Source organism: Monodelphis domestica, chromosome 2 (genome assembly GCF_027887165.1).
Source record: "Monodelphis domestica isolate mMonDom1 chromosome 2, mMonDom1.pri, whole genome shotgun sequence".
Taxonomy (NCBI): Eukaryota; Metazoa; Chordata; class Mammalia; order Didelphimorphia; family Didelphidae; genus Monodelphis; species Monodelphis domestica.
In genome coordinates, this window is record NC_077228.1 from 164,238,189 (window position 1) to 164,259,742 (window position 21,554).

General features: G+C 39.4%; 1 pseudogene; it reads left to right on the plus strand.

Moving 5' to 3' along the window:
* The first annotated feature begins 20,274 nt into the window (after nucleotides 1-20,274).
* Nucleotides 20,275-21,166, plus strand: LOC103101026 (ADP-ribose pyrophosphatase, mitochondrial-like; annotated as a pseudogene).
* The last annotated feature ends 388 nt before the right edge of the window (nucleotides 21,167-21,554 follow it).

Here is a 21,554-nt window from a genome sequence, read left to right on the forward strand (position 1 = left end):
AGAATTGGAATTTTCCCCAATTTCCAAGTTGCATTTTTCTCGTGTTTTATTAAGGTACTTGGCAAAGTTGCCTGGTTATTGTAAACATAACAAAGCAGTAAAGTGTGTCAGTAGCTTGTGTGTTTGGCTAACAGTGGGTGTGGGACATCTAAGTGTACCTCTACTAAGAGACAAAAGGGAGGGGTAATGGATTATGATCTTTAGGTTTTAATTCTGTGAATGTAATCCTTTTAGGGTGATAATCTGGGGGTTTAAAGTAGGATATGTGTATGTTAACCTTATAAATATTTGCTCTTATATTATTTCTCCTATATTGGGGAGAGACCAATAATCACAACAATTCCATTACTAAGAGAAGTTAGAGGGAGAAGTCACACAGAGGGGTTTCAGTGGGTGCCTCATCTTTTCTGAAGGCTGTTCTGCAGCCCCCATTTCCCAGACTGCGACTCTGTCAGACAGTGAGGGTATGATGGCTCCCCAGATTGCTTGAACTAAAACTTGGAGGAAGTAAGGAATTCTACAAAGAAAAGAAAAGGCAGTTGGGTGGGGCAGACAGAGTGCCAAATCTGCAGTCAAGAAGACTTATCTTTCTGAATTCAAATCTGGTCTCAGACACTTACTAGCTATGTGGCCTAGAGAAATCATTTAACCCTTTCCCCATCAGTTTCCTCAAATATAAAATGAGCTAAAAGGAAATGGCAAATCACGCCAGAATCTTTACAAAAAAAAAAAATGGAGTCAAGATGAGTCAGACACAACTGAACAATAACAACAAAGAGGAGCCAAGAAGGGAATGCATTCCATGCAAAGGGAACAATCAGCACAAGGTCACTGAGATAGGATATGGAATGTCCCATGTAAGGAAAAACAGCACAAAATTTATTCTGGTTAGGCCACAGAATTTGAGAAGAAAAATAATATGTGAAACTCAAAAAGGTAAGTTAAGGTCAAACTGAGAAAAAATTTAAGATCCAATAAGAGGGGCATTTAGGTGGTTCAGTAGATAGAAAACCAAGTCTAGAGACAGGAGGTCCTAGCTTCAAATTTGGATTCAGGTACTTCCTAGCTGTGGGTCTGTAATCAAGTCACTTAACCCCCATTGCCTAGCCTTTACCACTCTTTTGCCTTAGAACTAATACAGAGCATTGATTCTAAGACAGAAGGTAAGGTTGGTTTGTTTGTTTGTTTTTAAGTAAATGAAAGGGGCATCTAGGTAGCACAGTGGATAGAAAGCCACCCTAGAGATAGGAGATCTTGATTTCAAATCTGGCCTCAGATATTTCTTAGCTGTGTGACCCTGGACAAGTCACTGAACCTCCATTGCCTAGACCTTATAATCTTCTATCTTGCTCTCTTGGAAATGATGCTAAGTATGGATTCTAAAATAGAAAGTAAGGATTTTTTTAAGCCAATGAGATTTTGAAAAATTTTAATAAAAGTTTTAAAAAACAAAAAGTCAATGAGAGTAGTTTTTTAATAATTCATTCTAGTGGCAATAGGGAACCATTGGAGTTTATTGAGTTGGAAAGTAATATGGTCAGACCCATGCTTAAGAAAAATCACTTCAATTGCTATGTAAAAGAACTGGAGTGAGGAGAGATTGATTCAGGGAGGCCAATTAAGACTACAATTCAATAATCCAAGTGAAACGTGATGAAGGTCTGGACTAAATCAGTGGCATATGAATAGAAAAAGGAAGATATTTGAGCACTGTCATCAAGGTAGGAAAGGCAAGATAAAATATAAAAATAAATAATGAGAGAGAACAAGAAGTTGAGAATGATACCAAGACTGTGGATGTGAGAGACTGAAAAGATGATGATACCCTTGAGAGAAATGGTGAATTTTAGACATGGGATGGACTTAAAGGGCCAAGTCATAAGTTCTATTTTGGAAGAGTTGAATTTGAAATGTCTAGGAAACCTACAGTTTGAAATGTATGGTAGACAGCAACGTGGACTTAGAGCTCAAGAGAAGAACTGGATAATTAATTGTGGAAGTCATCATCACAGAGATGATAATTAAACCCAAGGACAGTAATGACAAACCTTTTAGAGACTGAGGGCCTAAATCAAGACCCTCATGACATGTATTAGCTCCCCACCTTACCCCAGACAGGAGAGTGAGGAAGTGCTCTCATTGGGCTGCTGGGCAGAAGGACAGGTGAAGTGAGAAATTTTTCAGGCGTGTGTGAAGATGGGGGAGAGGAGCATACCCTTCTGGCACATGTGCTATATACTCATCAATACAACCCTAGGAAGTTGATACAGTCACCAAAAGAAAGAATAGAGAAAGAGAAAAGAAGAGCACCCCAAGCAGAGTTTGAGGGTACAGTCACAAGTAGGGAATGCAATCTGAATGATGAGTCAACAAAGGAAAGCAAGACACACAGGAGGGAAAACAATAGAGGGTACAATCATGAAACCCCAGAAAAAAAGAGAGTATTCAGGAAAAGGAAATGGCCAATGATATCACAAAGAGTCAGACATGCCTGAATCACATGAACCACAACAACAAAGGAGTAATGGAGCCAGGTAGTGGGAGTGATGTAGAGTTAGCTTAGTAACTCAGATTCACATATCGGTGTGAATGGTACAAGGGTGGGAGGATAAAGGTATTCAAAAGCAGAGTACAGCATGCCCTTCCCCACCTTTCTCACCGCACATCTTCTCCTCTCTAACACTCTCTTTCCACTCAGTGGCAAGTAGAGGAAATAATGTGATCTTCATTAGAATGTTTGGCATAGAATCTGAGAAACTGGTACCCCTTCTTCTAAAGGAGTTGGGTTTTGTTTAACAAAGGAAAGGGAGATCTATAACACTGGGAAGAGAGGATAGGAGAGGCCAGAAATTAGGTAGAGACAGGGCTGAAATAAATGGAGATGAAAGATTGAAGAAATGGCATCACAAGAGGGGGTTTTCCATGCAGCTGATGGTGACTCTGAATCACAAGGATTAGGAGAAGAGAAGGCAGAATTTGCTAGCTGTAGGAAAGAGGAAGGATCTGAGTTATGCATATAAATAGTGCTTATTGGTGTGTACACACAGTATACTACAATACTGAAGGATGGTGATTATGTTAAGATAGTCAGGTCATGCTGTTTCCTCTGAAAACACTGGGTCATGAGGGTAAAAGTAAAAGGTAGATCAGATCTGGTACCTGGGTACATAAATCCCTCAGTTCTGGTTCCCATGTCCTGACCAAAGTCAAACTATTGGTCAGTTCCTTTGCCTTATCCCAAAATGGCAGGTAATGGAGCAAATTCAAAATATTCCCATCCCATATTAGAATCTCAGTTGGTGCTGCTGTCATTTAAAGCCTTCATGACAGATATGATCCTGGCAACTAGAGGTAGGCCATTTGGGCATTCTGTGCTTACTAGGGGGAGGAATATTGTCTTCTCAAATGACTCGGTAATTGTCAGAATTGGCAATGCCTCACACATTACAATATCCTCCAAGGACAAAGAGGTCTCCAAATATATTCCCTGAAAGGAGTTGGGGCTGGACCACCTACCTTCACTGATGGAGAGAAGGTGACCCTTGACTATTTACAGAGTTCTTTGCTTCCAACACCTCTAGGAGATAGATAGAACAAATTGTCTTCACCCCATTTTATAGATGAGGAAATCGAAGCTCTGAAATATTAAGTGATTTGCCCAAGATCCTACAACAAACAGATACTCTGGACTAGAACAGAGATCTTCTGACCCCTGTTCTCAGCCCTGTGATTTGTCTCATTTTCAAGCAAAGGGTGGTGTGGGATCACTAGGCTATCTGTAGGGATGGGGCTACACTGGACTGGGTGAGAGGAAATGGTCTCAGCAAAAAAGTAGCTCTACATCTCATGGCTCCAAGACAGAAGATAAGGGTTTAAAAAAAAAATTATGCTACTTAGTTTAGAGAGAGCATGTGTTCAATATGTGTTCAAAATAACATCATTTGAAAAGTGTTCTTAATTTTTTTAACCCTTACCTTCTGACAGTATCAATTCTAAAGCAGAAGAACAGCAATGGTTAGGCTAGGCTAGGTTAAGTGACTTGCCCAGGAGCACACAGCAAGGATGTATCTGAGGTCACATTTGAACCCAGGTCCTCCCAACTTCAGGCCTGGCAGTCTATCCAATGTGCTAGCTAGTTTCCCCTGTTCTTAGATTTTTAAGGATCAACATTCTTAATTTATTATTTGTCATTGAGTTGTTTCAGTCATGCCAGACTCTTCATAACCCCATATGGGGTTTTCTTAAAAAAGATACTGGTATGGTTTGCTATGTCTTTTTCCAGCTCACTTTACAGGTGAAGAAACTGAGGCAAACAGGTTTAAGTGATTTGCCCAAAGTCATATAATTTGTAAATATCTGAGATCACATTTGAACTCAAGTCCTTCTGTCTCTATGCCTAGCATTCTATCCACTACATCATCTAGCTGCAGGTATATTTTATACGTGACATCTGTAAAGTATTTTGTCATTTTTGAAACACTTTTTTATTTTAGCCTCACAACATCCCTATGAAGTCAGTTAGGAATTTATTATTATCATTTTTTCTGATGAGGAAACTGAGAGCCAAAGAAGCCCACGTTCACATAACTTACTAATGGCAAAACTAAGAACTCGGACTTTGTCTCTCCCGGGATACTTTCCTATAAACCATGCTGCTTCTAGGGTACTTTCCTCACCACCCACTATTCTCTGCTCTCCCTCAGAGACAGAAAGGGACTTCCCTTGGGTGTGGGGACCAGCAAGGGTGACAAAGGGACTCCCTCACATTGCTTTAGAGGGTAGAGTAAGCAATAGCTAGGGAGGAAAGCTGAGGCTTGTGGCATGTTGGCTCTGTGACTGGAACTGCATTAAAGGCAGAGTAGACATACAGTTGTGGGCAGCATCTGAGTCACTGAATGATGACTTAATTGTGATTATCACAAAGCACAGTCTTCCTTCCTTATTCTTCAAGTCTCCTGATAACACAGAAATAATCCTGCATTCTCAAGGTCTATGCTAGTGGCATGCATGCTCTAATAGATCCTGGCAGGCTGAAAAATATTGGTTTAGAGAGCCTGCATGTAAGTGATGCACTGTCTTAGGGTCAGATCTGAGTTAAGACCAGAGTTCAAATCAGACATCAGACACTTCCTAGCTATGAGACCCACGGCAACTCACTTAATTATTGTCTGCCTCAGTTTTTTCCACTATGAAATAAGGATAATAATGGCACCTACATGCTAAGGCTTTTTAAATGAGATAGTTTTTAGAAAACTAGTACCTGGCACATTGTAGATGCTTAATAAATGTGTCTCCTTCCTTGTAGTAGAAATAGTGCTTCACCTGCAGTCAGATGAACTGAATTTGCTTCTTGGTTTTGCCACTTAACATCTGGGAGACCTTGGGTAAGTCATTCATATGTTCTGAGCTCTGGTTTTCTCTTTAAAAGAAGAGGGGAGGACTATTGAGATCTAAGGTCCCTTCTAATTCTATACATATGATCATATGATGACCAATCTGGACAGGTTCAGAAATACCCATTACCATGTAAAGATTAAAATTTAAGGAAACTGAGGCAGATAGAAATTAGTTTCTCTCTGCAAGGAGTATTATATTTTTATGAGGTCTATTAAAGGTTAAGGATTAAAGAAAATACAGAATAAGAAAGCACATGCCTAGGCCAGAGAGGCCTAGACAAGATAACCTCACATCATGAAAGAGACACGTCTGCTCCAAAACAGAAGTCCAAAAGAGGCCAAGCCTATTCACAACCAGGTTTAAATATCCCATCTCGCTCTCGGCCCAAGTGAGAATTCAGTGAGATTAGAGGGCATTCTGGGGAAGTGGAACAAGGATTTCTGGGGATTGAAGTCCTGGATTCGGGTCTATTTTTACAACCAGAAGGTTGTTGTTATTGTTGTTTTTTCTTGGCCCCATTTGGAGTTTTTGTGGAGTGGTTTTGCCATTTCCTTCTCATTTTATAGATGAGGAAACTGAGGCAAACAAGGTTAAGTGACTTGCCCAGGGTTATACAACTAGTATCTGAGGTCAAATTTGAACTCAGTTCCTCCTGATGCCAGGGCCAGTGCTCTATCTACTGTTCCATCCAACATCCTCCACCAGAAGGATGACCACTGTATAAATCATTTGGCCAGAGTAATTTATGAAACGGTCTGCTAAGGGTAAGAGGGTCCACAACCTGAGTGGGCGAAATGAATGAGCAGTCCAGTCAGGACCAGTCTTATCAGTGGCTACAGGAAGCAATGACTTGCTCTTGAGAACTTAAGAAGTTGATATTTGGTGAACACTCTTCCAAAAACATCTTCCCCTCAATATGGTGCTAGAAATTCCACTGAGCCTTGAGGTCCTTACAAGTATGTCCATGTCTCTAAAACTGCACATATGTGAAATTGAGCAAATCACTTTCCTCATGGGAAAAAAACAAGGGGTTAGACCTAGCCAACAGCTGATTGTTGTATGAGCATTTACTCTACAAAAATTTACAATGCTACAAATCAGAGCTAAATTTATTATTGATTATCTAAACTTAAGAAAGGAACTGAGGAAATGTGAATAATGCAATTGAAACTTAAAATATGTTCAGGCACACTTTTTTCAGAATCAGTTGTTAAATATCTATTAGCATACTTCTGAACAAATAATCTAGACCAGAAGAGTCAAATACAATGGCCTGCTCCTCTCTAATACTAAGTATGGCAGGAACTAGATAAAAATTTAACTAAGAAATATTTGACAAAATAAATAAAAATACAATTTGTTGTCCAGCTGTTTCAGTCATATCTGACTTTTTGTGACCCCATTTGGGGTTTTCTTGGTAAAGATACTGAAGTGATTTGCCATTTCCTTCTCTAGCTCATTTTACAGATGAGGAAATTGAGGCAAACAGGGTTAAATGACTTTATCAGGGTCATACAGACAGTGTCTGAAACCAGATTTGAAGTTAAGGAAAATGATTCTTCCCGACTTCTTGGCCCAATACTCCACCTAATTGTCCCCCAAAAAATACAATACATAAAATAAAAATACAATGAAATATAGATTAAATTACTTTTTAAATTTTTACATATTCTTTCTCAATTATATGTAAAATCTGTGTTTAATCTTTTTTTTTTAATTTTGAGTCTCCCTAAAAAATTTTCCACACCAGACAGTTTGTGGCATAGAACTCCAACAAAAGAAAATGAAAGGGAAAAAAGTAAGTTTCAGTCTGTATTCAGTTCTCTTCAGTTATTTTTTTGGAAACAGATGGCATTTTTCATCATGAGTCCTTGGGGATTGTATTGGATCACTGTATTGCTAACAAAGTCATTCACAATTTTTCATCATACAATACTGTTGTTACTGTGAACAATGTTCTCCTGGTTGTTCACTTTACTTTTCATCAGTTCATGTAGGTCTTTCCAAGTTTTTCTAAAGTCACCCTCATCATTTTTATAGCACCATAGTGTTCTATTACAATAGTATTCAGCCATTCCCCAAATGATGGACGTCCCCTTCATTTCCAATTCTTTGATAACACAGAAAACTGCTATAAATATTTTTATACAAATAAGTCTTTTTCTCTATTTTTTAAAATTTCTTTGGATACAGACCTACTAGTGGTATTGTAAATTCTACTCCTTTTTCTAGCTCTTCCCTCAGAGATCCAGCTTATTCTCTCCTTCATTTAACAGCCCTTCAAATACTTGAAGAGGGCTATCACATCCCCACAAAGTCTTCTTTTCTCCATGTCTTTGATCTCAATTCTTTCATCTTATATAAATATAGCATGGACAAGAGGCCCTTCACCATTCCACTCTCTCCTAGACAGTTTCTAATTTATTAATGTCCTTCCTAAAATGTGAGAGACAGTTAGATGACAGAATGGATAGAATGCCAGATCTAGACTCCAGAAGTCTCAGCTCCCTGAGTTCAAATCCAACCTCAGACACTTCCTAGCTGTGAGACATTTTACTGTTTGCCTCAGGTTCTTCATATGTAAAATGAGCTGGAGAAGGAAATGGCAAATCACTCCAGTTTCTTTTCCAAGAAAACCCCAAACAGAATCACTAAGAGTCAGACATGACTGGAACAACTGAACAATAAAAATGTGATACCTAGAACTGAACACAGTAACCTTGCTGTGTTCTGGTCAATACAGAGAACAACAGGACTATCACCTCACCCTACTCTAGGACAATCTGACCCTCCTAATATAGCATAAAATTTCATTGGATGGAGACACAGTATGAAGCTCATCAATAATGACCATATGAGGGGGCAGCTGGGTGTGGCTCAGTGGATTGAGTCAGGCCAAGAGACAGAAAGTCCTGGGTTCAAATCTGGCCTCAGACACTTCCTAGCTGTGTGACCCTGGGCAAGTCACTTAACCCCCATTGCCTAGCCCTTACCACTCTTCTGCTTTGGAACCAATATACAGTATTGATTCTAAGATACAAGGTAAGGGTTTGTTGGGGGGAACAGGGGGGAATGACCATATCTCTCTAGGAAGGTGTCTGAGATAGAATTAGAATTTGGTCAAACCCAGAAGGGAATTTAGAGAACATCTAGGTGAAACCTTCTTCCCTAATGTCTGTGAACTTGGAGTATGGGTTTTATAGATATAGAGAGAGATTACTGAAATGATGTGCAAAATACTATCCATCCTTTAGAAAACTTAAATGACAGAAACAAAAACCATAACAACTGGAGCCAGTCAAATGTTGGAAATAATACCATTAAATAACAATACCATTAAAATATATATAGATGGAAAGAGATGTTTTGTATAAGTTATTTCCTTTTTAATCTTGTGTAATTTATATTATGAATTTTAAAACATTCTGAGTTTATGAGCTTTATGACACACAATGAAAGGAACCTATGAAACAAAAAAGTTAAGAACCCCTGATTCTAGCCCAACTCCCTCATTATACAGGTTAGTAAAATAAAGCCTAGACATTTAAAGCAACATGGAATGAGAACCAGGCTTGCATCCAGGAGATCTGGATTCAAATCTCAGTTGTGGTACTCCCTAACTATGTGTGACTTTAAGCAATTCAAAATATATAATCTCTTTGAGCCTGTTTCCTAGTCTACAAAATAGGGATGATACTTGAATCACCTGTGTCATAGCATTGTTGTGGGGGGAGGAGCATTCTATGCATCTTAAAGCACCATATAAATGTGAGTTGTTGCTGTTTTATCAGCCAGCCCAAGGATAGTTAGTTAGTTAATGATAAAGTCACAACTAGAATCCTGATCAACTGAAATTCTAAACCAGGGCTCAGTACTACTCCATAGCTTTTTTTATTCACAACTCTTTCTCTCTGTCTCTTGCCCACTGTCTCCTCTCCCTCCCTTCCTCTCTGTCTCTGTCTCTCTCTGTCTCTCTCTGTCTCTCTGTCTTTCTCTCTGTCTCTCTGTCTGTCTCTCTTTCTGTGTGTGTGTGTGTGTGTGTGTGTACCCCCCGTCCCACTACCAGGTCAGTTAGTGTCCTTTCCTGAGGTACAAGGCATTGAACTGGAAGCCTGGACTGTCAGTGGAAAGGATAGATGGAAAGGAAACATGGTCCCTTGCTTTTGAGGAACTGACAGACCTCAAGGGATGCTCAAAATTACAAATAGGGTAGGGGACCAACATGGTATTTTTATTTCTTGGTATAAGATAGAATTCACCAGAAGAATATAAATACTTTTCTATTTTTGGTCTGGATTTGTGATATCACTGATATAGGAAACTCCTAGTGGGAAAACACACCTCTACCAATGCAGATAAGCTCTTGTTCTGCATGGGAGAGATTTAAGGGTCACCTAGATCAGTGAGAGGTTTGATAATTTGCCCAGGACCAATGAGTGTCAGAGGCTGACCCTGAGTGGGCTCAGGATTTTCCTGACTCCCAGGCTGCTTTCCTGATTATTAATTAGCATTGATAATCTGTTGAAGTTTTCATAAAGCCATTCAATGGCCAGCCATTAGTGTATGCACTAATAAATACATCCATTCCATAGGTTTGATTGAAACAACTAGTGATGTAGGATTTCTCAGACATTTGAAGGACTGTCATATGAAAGACCTAGGCTTGTCCTGCTTTACCCTTAAGGGTAGAACTAGAAGCATTGAGTAAAAGTTGAAGAGAGGCAGAGTTCAACTCAGCGTAAGGAAAAAACCTTCCACCAATTAGTTTAAAAGTGGAAAAGACTGCCTCCAGAGGTAGTAGGTTCCCCATCCTTGCAGGTGTTCAACAGAAGGATGAGTGACCTTTGTCAGAGGTTCATGGAGACAATTCCTGATCCGTTTTGAGGTAGCCTAGATGGGAATCAAACTATGAGATTCTGTGTTTCTAGGAATGGAAAAAGAGAGTTTTACAGAGATAAAGTAGTTGCTTTATTCTAAGACATGGATATAGTATAAAATAATAATAATAAGTAATATAGTATATAGGTACCATAATGTTTTAAATCTAATTAATAATAATATATAAAGATGATAATAAAATGACAAAGATGGCTGATGTTAAGTTTTACTTCACTTTACACAAATAATCTCATTGCATTTCTAAGAGGATGCTAAAGGTGTCTTTTCCCCCATTTTATAAATGAGGAAACTGAAGCTCAGAAAAGTAAAGTGTTTATCATTCTAGCATAACTAATAATGGGCAGCAAGGTGGCACAGTAAATAGAGCACTGGGCCTGGAATCAAGAAGACTCATGTTCATGAACTCAAATCTAGTCAGAAAATTACTAGCTCTGGGACCCTGAGCAAGTCATTTAGACATATCTGCCTCAGATCCTCATCTGTACAATAAGCTGGAGAAGGAAATGGCAAACACTCCAGTACCTTTGCCAAGAAAATACCAAACGGGGTCATGAAGAGCCAGGCATGACTGAAATGACTCGATAACAAAAATAACTATAGTGTTAGGGGTGGGATTTGAAGAAGCACAGAGTAGGAATCAGAAAACCAAGGTTTTGGTACAACTGGAAGTATTCTGGTAAATGTTTAACAATCAGCCCTTTAATTTAAAAATGCATATATTCATAACACACTTTTAAGTTCAATTTGAATTATTAAAAATTCTCCATTTCTTTCTCAAATGGAGACAAATGACATAGCAATTAATCAAGTCCAAAAATTGTAGCTTTCCCAGATTTAAATTCTCACACTGACAATTTAATAATCAGCTCTCATGAGTCATTTGGAATTGGCTCCAGCACATCCCTAGATTGTACAACTATATGATCTTGAGTAAGTTGCTTCACTACTCTGTGCTCCTACTTCCTCATCTGTCAAATGGGAATAATTATACTTGTCCTTCCTAACCTTACAAGATACCCAATGGATCAATGAGATAACCAGTGTGAAAGCACTTTATAATAAATCACAAAATATCATACAAATCTCAAACATTATTATTATCCATTCAACCTACCAAATAAGGCCCTAACCCATAAAAGATATTTGACATCATTATGACATTAAAGATGGTGCAAGGTAGAAACGCCAAACCATCACCTTCCAACAAGGGTCCAGGTATGGCTGAAGCACCTTGTCCTTTTAGATCCACAAGGAGCAATTTGGTGTCAGACTCCCTCATGCTCATCTCCCAGAATAGAACCAAAATCATAGGACTTCAGAGTACAAGAGAGACAAGAAAATATCAGGAAAAGAGAGTCTCTAATCACTGAAATAGCAATGAGTTAGGAAACATGAGATCTGGCACCTAGATTTGGCTTTGCTGCTATTTAAATTAAATGTAGCAAACATTTATTGATCCTATAAGTCCTGTGAAATAGAGAATTATAATCATCTAGACCTGTGATGGTGAATCTATGGCAAGTGTGCCAAAGATGGCATGTAGGGGCCTCTCCATGGGCATGCAGAGGCCCCTGCCTTGGCTGGCCCACCCCAAATGCAGGGAATGGGGCATTCTAGCCTCTGTCCACTGTTGCAGGGGCTGAATACAGCCTAGCTGGGTGCCTCAAAGGCCTCCCAAATGCCTGAGACTTCCAGGAAATTTGCATCTACTCCAGTTCTAGCAACAGCCTTTCACTTTGAATATCCCCAGGCCCAACAAACTGGGGATAATGCTCATTCAGGATGGAGAGATTTAATCAAGACCCCTTCTAGTATAAGTGCTTTGATAAGGGTTGAAAAGTCACAGACCCTTTTCCTTTTAATATCACTCATGCACTGTGTAGAAATTGCACTGGGAGCCCTGCCACTTCCAGGAAGGAAATGATGATTGTTGTGATAAGAATTTATTTAGCTTTCATTAAGATCAGGTTTCAGGTCAGAGAGAACCCACAGAACTTGCAGAGAGCTCTTTTAGAGTCCTAGCATAAAAGAGAGTCAGTTGGGAGTTCTGGGTCCAGTCTCTCTGATTTGTTTTGGAGGCAGTTGGTGGCTGGATCTATTCTCTGACAGCAAAGATTTGTTATTTGAGACAATTTGATTTGAGATTTGAGATTCATACTGAGCTGAGAGAAAGAGTGTGTTTACTGAAGCCTTTCTCTTCAGAACCCGAGGGGAGCTAGAGAGCTGTTTTGTGTGAACTGACACAGACAGTTGGACCATTGGAGTTGAGGGAGAGAGGAGCTGCGTCAGTTTCTCTGTAAAGAGAAACTGACAGTTATATTTGAAAATTGATTTAACATATTATCTTAAAGAGGTGTTTGAAGATAAAGAGTTCATATCAATTTAAGATTTTATAATTTAATTTAGGATAAGATAGTAAGATAGAATTTCATCTTTAGTCAGAGAGTATAGTTAAGTGTAGTGTCTACCTTGGTAGAAAAAGAAGAAACTCTGTGAGGAGCCAGTGTAGGGGGGTTGTATTATTTAGACATTTTAGTATTAGGGATTTATAGATTTCTTGCCTTATTCCAACCTCCTGATTTCCTTTTCATACCTCTACTCCATAATAAATTCAAGTTTGTATTAGACTGCATCCAGCCTTCAATCCACGGCCTGAAACCAGCTTGGTCCTGACAGCTTTAGCTAATTATAATAACTATTACCATGGTGTTATTAATATTATTAATTATAGTTATAACAGCTTGGTCCATACAAGCTTTAGTTTAGTTATTACATGATGTATTCCTCTAATTGCACATAACAGTATCCTCATGCAGTATCAGTGGCCACCTCCCTGCATGCAGTCAGGGGGTGGGGCATGCAGTTGAGGACTGGGCATGGCTCACAATGGGGGGCAAACATTGCCACGCTGTCTGACGGGACATGGCATGGGGTCCCTAAAAAGTTCCAAAAGGTTCCCCATCACAAATCTAATAAGTTCAGAATTTTGTTCTAGGTGCTAGAGACACAAAGACAAAAAAAAAAAGTTATTATGTCAGAAATTTACATTTCAAAAGGAAATAAGCATTTATTAAATACCTGCTATTTTTAAATGCTTTACTAATATTATCTCATTCCATCCTCACCACAACCCTGGGAGGTAGGTGTTATAATTATCCTCATTGAAGAAATGAGACAAACAGAAGTTAAGGGACTTTCCTGAGATGAGGAAATGGAGGCAAATATGGTTAAATAACTTGCCCAGGGTCACACAGCTAGAATATATCTAAGACCAGATTTGAATGCAGGTCTTTCTGACTCCTGGCCAAGCACTCAATCCACTGTGCCAACTTTGCCAACTAGCTGCCTCAAAGGGGAATGCACCATGTACACAGAAATATAAATACAAAGTAATTTGAGGAAGCAAGCAAAGAGTACTAACAACTAACTAGGTCTCACAGAGGAGAAAGATGTCATAGAGGAGTTTGCACCCACACGGAACTAGGGGGGAGGGGAGGATTCTGGGAAGTGAAGATGAAGGTGTGCATTCCAAACCTTTGCTGTTTAGGTTTTGCATCTCTCTGGATTTTACTTTCATCTTCTGAAAAATGAAGAAGGGGAGGGACTGGCCTCCAAAGTCCCAGTTCTATTCTACAAGTCTAGAGCCACAGTTCAAGATGTGCCGGGCATATGACCAGATAAGAATGATCATTTGAGATGGATGAGGATTCAGGAAACAGTTCTCACTAAGGAGAGGGTCCAGAGCCTGAATGTAACTCTCCCTTCTTCAGTCTGCTCAGAAAGGACAGGAAGAGAGGCCCCAAATTATAGAAATACAGCCTCTCAGAGTTAGAAGAAACCCAGTTAACCAACTAGATCAATTCCCATACAAAAATAAATCCCCACTATGTGGCCATGCAGCCACTGCTTGAAGACCTCCAATGGTCTCCCAAGATAGCTTTATCTTGGTTAAGAAGCTTTTCCTGATTGGGTCTAAATTTGCTTCTTTGCAAGTTCTACCCATTGTTCTTAGTTCTGCCTGGGTAACTTTGAAGTCTAAGCACAACTTTTTTTTCCTGTTTGAGGTTATTCAACTCATTTAAAAATATATGTGAAATTAACTGAACAGGAAGTAGAAGGTTTCAGATATGGAGACAGGATGGACTGTGGCCAGAACTGCAAAATATGTGGGAGGTGGGGTGGAGAGACCCAAGGACACCCACATGCCAGGTGTTCATTTTCTGCCTGATGCTGGAATTGAAATTACAGTTAGAGGAGATATCACACTAGACTCCACCCAGCCCAAGCCTCATCAGCAGTTGCTTATATGATGTGTCAAAACAGCCTTGCCTATCCTTCCATTAGCCCAATCTCATGCTGGCAAGAAAGTCCCACTGGCCCCACAAAATATCTGGTTCTTATGAGTTCAGAGAAGGTAGCAGGGTTTCCTAAATGAAATCAGCAAAAGAAATCACACATTTTTTTGGTCCCTTCTAAAAAATGTGAACCTTAAAAATTCCCCAGACCCTACTTCATAAGGCTGGGTTAAGACCATTCCCCATTTGGGCAGTGAAGGTACTTAGATCAGGAATGTGAGAACTCTACTTCACCATACTTAAGCATGCCCTAGGGGAAGATAAAGTTGTAAACTCTTTGCTGAACAATGAAAAGTACTTAAACCCATACTTATAGTAAGACCAAAAAGTTCTTAAGCCATGCCTATTTTGGGATATAATACAAAGGGGTGCTAAGTACCTATAAAGGTCAGGCAACTTGTGAACTTACAAGGAGCAAAGAGGTGAAAACTTACTCAGAGATTCTAGCCTACTCAGGTATGAATTACTCAAAAGATTAGTCTACTCAGGTGTGAACTAAGAATGGTCTGTCCTTTGAAAAACGTCTACTGTGATTGGTAGATGAGAGAACTTAAGGAAGGTGACATAGGAGAAAATTCCCTATATAAGGAAATGACAAGCTCTTAAAAAGAAGAAAAAACAATCTCTAAGGAGGCTGTTGGGAGAGAGCTCTGGAAACGGGCTCTTGGGACAGTCTCTGGCTGGAGCTCTCTTTGAGGAGGACTCTGGCTGGAACTCCCTCTGAGGAAACTCTGTCTCTCTCGGGTCTCCCTCGGGACAGTCAGCTGGGAAAGGCTGCCTTGAAGGGTCTCTCTCGGGACTCTCTCAGGGACATTCGTATTCACATTCAGATTCAGATTGAGGATTGAGCTGGTGAAATCAGCTGAGATGATGCTGGCCTGGTGTCACTAGAATCCTTGCTTGGACAGATCTTGTGGTGAGTGATTAAGGACTGACTGATCTCTCTCTTAAGACTCAGGTCTAGACCATGTTGGCTTAAGGCCCTTCATACTTATTCCTTTCTTACTCTTTCTCTCTTTCTTTAATTCCTCATTGTATTAATTAATTAAAATCTCTATAAAACCCAGTTGACTTGGGTATATTCATAATTGGGAATATTTCCCTGGCGACCACCTTATATTTGATTTAAAAATAAGACACTGTAGTAAAAACATATTTTCTGCGGTCACAATTTACTCATCCACTCTTTTATCTACTACAATTTAAGTCTTCCACTATTTTAATCACTACAATTTAATTCCCCAACTATTTTAATCATTACAAAAACCCTACAACTAGCAGTTTTTAGAAGACGTCAAAACTATGTATAGCCATATGAAAAAATGTTCTAAATGACTCTTGATTAGAGAAATACAAATTAAAACAACTCTGAGGTATCACCTCACATCTATCAGATTGGCCAATATGACAGTAAAGGAAAATGATAAATATTGGAAAGGATGTGGCAAATTTGTGACAGTAATGCATTGTTGGTGGAGTTGTGAACTGATTCAACCACTCTGGAAGGCAATTTGGAATTATGCCAACAGGCTATAAAACTGCATACATCCTTTGGCCCAGAAATACCACTACTAGGCCTGTATTGTTATAAAATATTTATGAGCATCTATTAGTAAAAAGAAAGAGAAAAAGAGATTTCAGTCTTTCTAACTTTAGGTCAGAGATGGTCCAGTAAGATAAGAGAGCAGCCAGAGAACAAGCCCAGAGAGCCAGTTAGTTCAAGAGCTTGGTCCAGAGTAAAGAGAGCTTTCTGTCTCTCCTGCTGGTTTTTAAACCTATAGCTTCTCCCTCCATGGAAACATTAGAGGACACAGGCCCCCCCCCCCCATGTACTGGTTGTACCAGGGTATACATGACTCTGTGATTCCTATGTCCTTCCACTGGGGTGCATGGGATTAAGGTCCCCTACATATTTTACTTCACACAGTATCCAAAAGATATCCATGGATAAAGAAAAAGACTTATATGTATAAACATATTTATAGTAGCTCTTTTATGGTGTCAAAGAATTGGAAATTGAGGATATGTTCAGCAAATGGGGAATGGCTGAACAAGTTGTGATATAGGATTGTGATGGAATACTATTGAGCTATAAGAAATGACAAATGATGGTTTCAGAAATCCCTGGGAAAACTTCTATGAATTGATGCCAAGTGAAATGAACAAAACCAGAACACCATTCACAGAGGCTCCAATATGGTACAATGATCAACTGTGAATGACTTGGACTTACTTTAAAAAATGCTATCCATCTCCAGAAAAAGAACTGATAGAGTCTGAAAGCAGATAAAGGTATATATTTTTTTACTTTCTTCATTTTTCTTGGGTGGGGTTTTGTCTATGTGGGCATTTTTTGCAACATGACTAATATGGAAATAAGTTTTGCATGACTTCACATATTATTGTCTCTTTTCACTCCAAGTGTGTCTCTTCACTCCAAGTATCTCTCTCCACTCCAAGTGTATCTGTGTGTATCTCTGTTTCCACTTTTAAAGATCTTTTTCTCTTGCGTCACTTCCCCTAAATTTTTATGTCTATCAATCACAGGTGATGCTCCACTCCAGGACTGCCCACTCTTTCACACGTGGGTCACAGACCTCCCACTCAATGTATGAAATGGGTATTCATACCTTTTTGTAGTTAAAATCCAAAATGGGTAGATCTGCATACTCAGCTGTAAGTATTGTGCTTACATTTGGGGGGATTAAAATCTAAAAATAGACAATTTAATCTTCACAATCAAGGAAGAGCTAAGTACCTTCATTGTTACAATCAGGAGAGACCAAATCCAATCTTCACACATGCCCAACTTTTTGTGACTCTATTTGGGGTTTTCTTGGCAAAAATACTAAAATGGTTCATCATTTCCTTCTTCTGTTCATTTTACAGATGGAAAAACTAAGTCAACCAGGGTTAAATCATTTGCCTTGTGTCACATAGCTAGTAAGGGTCTAAAGTCAAATTTGAACTCAGGTCTTCCAGACACCAGGCCCAATGCTTCATCCACTGCACCACCCAGCTGCCCCATATTAAATCCATATCAAATTGCTTGCCTTTTCAAGGCGAGGAGAGGGAAAGAATTGTAAGAAAATACTCTTCTGGGGGCAGCTGGGTAGCTCAGTGGATTGAGAACCAGGCCTAGAGATGGGAGGTCCTAGGTTCAAATCTGGCCTCAGACACTTCCCAGCTGTGTGACCCTGGGCAAGTCACTTGACCCCCATTGCCTAGCCCTTACCACTCTTCTGCCTTGGAGCCAATACACAGTATTGACTCCAAGATGGAAGGTAAGGGTTTAATAAAAAAAAAAAAGAAAATACTCTTCTTACAAGATGAAAGGGGGAGAAGCACAGATGGGCCCCTCAAGATTTAGCGTACTTGAAGTTACAGAGAATTTTCTCCCCTAAGAAACTCTTTCTCCCCTCAGGCCCCCCTCACCCTTTCAAAGATTATCTGACTGTATTTAATTAACTAAAGATGATTTAATAACAAATTCAAAGCAGGAAGGTATCAGGTTAGAGGGAATAGGGATTTGTCCTATACTTTGCTACAGATTGGGTTTGAGTCTCTCTCAGCTTTTGAGTTGAGACCAGCCCTCACAGGAGTGTGATGGGTTTCTTTTATTCCTTTCTATCCTATATCTATGCTAGCTTTCTTAAGTTCAAAGTCTCTATCAGTAGATAGCAAGAGGAAAAAGAGAATCTGACCTTCAGAGCTGGTTGGGCCTGCCTCTTTGGGCTACTGCCCTAAAGACTGGCCTTAAGTTCAAACTGCTCCCCTTAAATCCTTTTGTTCGATGACATGATCACAGGAATCCAAGTAGAGCAAACAGTTGGGAAAAATCCAGGAATAGAGGTATTTCTATCCAGAGACAGGGAGAGAGTGCTACTTCCAGTCCAAGGGCCAGGAAAGAGAGACCTAGAGAGCAACTGTCACTTTCCCAGTCATCCCTCCCTCCTCCAACTGCCTTTTCTGTCCATCAATCTTCACTCCAACATTTCAAACCCTTTCTGTGCAATATTTTCCCCACAGAAAGAATTTAAAAGTTTTTAAAATGTTATAAACAGTTTTAATGTTTAAAAAATTCACATGTAATTAAGGAAGAAAGCAAATTTTTTTTTAATTTAGAGCTAAATTTTTTTTTAAACCGTGGGCTTTGCTACTCTGATCAATAATGGTCTGAGACAATTCCAAAGAACTCATAATTTTTAAATTGCCATCTATCTCCACAGAGAGAACTAATAAATTCTGAGTAAACTGAAGTATGAGTTTTTGCCTTTTTTTGATAGAAATATGTTTTGTATGATTTCACATATATAATTAATTGATATAATTTTGCTTGACTTCTCAGTGGGTGATGGGAAGGTGGGAGGGAGAGAAGTTGGAACTTAAAACTTTAAAAGAATATTAAAAATGAATAAATTTGGGGGAAGCGGGGTAGCTCAGTAGATTGAGAGCCAAGCCTAGAGTCAGGCGGTCCTGGGTTCAAAACTGGCCTCAGACACTTCCTAGCTGTGTGACCCTGAGCAAGTCACTTAACCCCCATTGCCTATCCCTTGCCTTGGGACCAATATACAGTATTGATTCTAAGATGGAAGATAAGGATTTTTTATGAATAAATTTAAAATATGCAGTAATTTAATTTGGTTTAAGCCATGCCTAAATATAACATGTACAAAAGGTTACTTTTTATACTCCTCATAGCTAGAAAGCTTTTCTTCTCTTTTAGCATTCTACTCTATTTGCTATCAACCCCATAATCCAAAGCTTGTTAGATCAGAACATTTTAATTCCAACAGTTTCAGAATACAACACACCAATCATACCCATAAAGAAAGCAACATGTGACTCTGAAGGAAAAATTCAGTGGAGACTGGTTCAAGATTTAAGAGTAGTAAATAACTTTGTAAAAAAGTCCCATGCAGTCATTCTAAGACCATCTAAAACTATCCCAGAAATTCCAAGTAAATCTAGATATTATACCATTGTTGATCTGTGTAGTGCTTATTTTAGCATTCCAATTGCAAAGGAAAGCCAAAAAAATCTTTGCTTTCACTTGGAATGGGATTCAGTGACATGGGGAAGATTACCAATGGGTTTCTGTGATAGTCCAATTTTGCCAAATCTTGCAACAAGATTTAAAGAACATCCAATTCAAAAAAGGAAAATTGTGCACTATGTGAATGACATTCTTCTTGCATCCCCATCTGTTAAAGTTTGTTACCAGGACAATAAAAACTCCTCCTAGAGCTATATAAGAAAGGTCACAAAGTTTCCAAATCAAAGCTACAATGGATTATGCCTAAAGTTGAATATCTAGGATTCATCTTTAAAAAGGGGACAAGAAAGATTTCTAAGAAAAGAGTAGAGGACATCATACAAAAGCTCAGCATGCCAAAGACTAAGAAATAACTGAGAGCCTTTTTAGGGAGGCGGCAGTGGCGACAGCAGCAGCTGGAGGACACAGCAGCCTAGCTTTCTGGAAAGCCTCCAAGACACTGTTGGCAGCACGTGGCCTGGCCCAAGCTTTAGCTACCTTGTTCCTCAGTGTGAGCCTGTCATACATGACTGGCCCCTGGTGGGGGGGGGGGCACTCTACAGTTACTTTTCATCATGTTCATTCCATCTAAGCTCAGTCATTATGTCAGGTTCAAATGGTACTGATGAGAATTCTCACAAGGCTCGGACATCACCGTATCCAGGTTCAAAAGTTGAACATAGTCAAGTACTCAATGAGAAGGTGGGCTGATTTGTTGAGTGGCAGGAGTATAATCCTGTGGAATATACTGCAGTCTCTGTCTTGACTGGACCCATGTGGGCAGATCCACAGATCAGTGAAAGAAATTTTTCTCCTAAGTTTCATAAAAAGGATGGACGTGTTGAACGAAAGAGTCAGAATGGTTTGTATGAGATTGAAAATGGTCAACCTAGAAATCCAGCAGGTTGGACAGGATTGGTAGGCCGGGGACTTTTGGAACATTGGGGCCAAAACCATGCTGCAGATCTCATTATTACTATGTGGAAAAAGGACAACAGTGGAAATAAAGTCATTCACCCTCATTCTGGGGAAAATATCTTACAATTTATAGAAATCAAGAGGAAAGACTGTGAAGAATGGGCAATCCCAGGGGAGATAGTGGGTCCAGGAGAGAAAATCAATGCTACCTTGAAATGAGAGTTTGGTGAAGAAGCTATGAACTCCTTACAGAAATCCACTGCTGAGAAGCAGGAGATGGAGGAGCAGTTGCACAAACTCTTCAATCAAGAACATTTAGTGGTTTATTAAGGATATGTGGATGATCCTCGAAATACTGATAATGCCATGGATGGAGACGGAAGCTGTGAATTATCATCATGAAACAGGTGAGACAATGGATAATTTGGCTCTGGAATCAGGAGATGATGCTGGGACAGTCATATGGGTGGACATGAGATATAAACTAAAGCTTTATGCCAGCCATTCCCAGTTCATCAAACATAATCAAAATGCATACAGATGGTTCGAACATGATAGTTAACAGGGAAAGGTATACCAGAGCAGCAGAAGTAACACAAACAGAGACATTATGGTATGCATCCTTACCAAAGCATGTGAGTGCTCAAGAGGCAGAGCTAGTTGCTTTATTAAAAGCTTTTCAAATTGGGAAAGATAAATAGATCAATATTTACACAGATTCCCAGTACGCATTCTCAGTAATTCATGCCACAGCAGAAATTTGGAAACATAGAGGATTTTTGACAAGTGCAGGCAAAAAGATCGCATATGCCAAAGGCTTAATGCAACTTCTTGAGGCTGTACAACAGCCCAAGGAAGAGACAATAATCCACTGCAGATCACACATGGGTAATAAAGATCATGTGTCCTTAGGAAACCACAGAGCCTACATTACAGCAAAATTTGGAGCT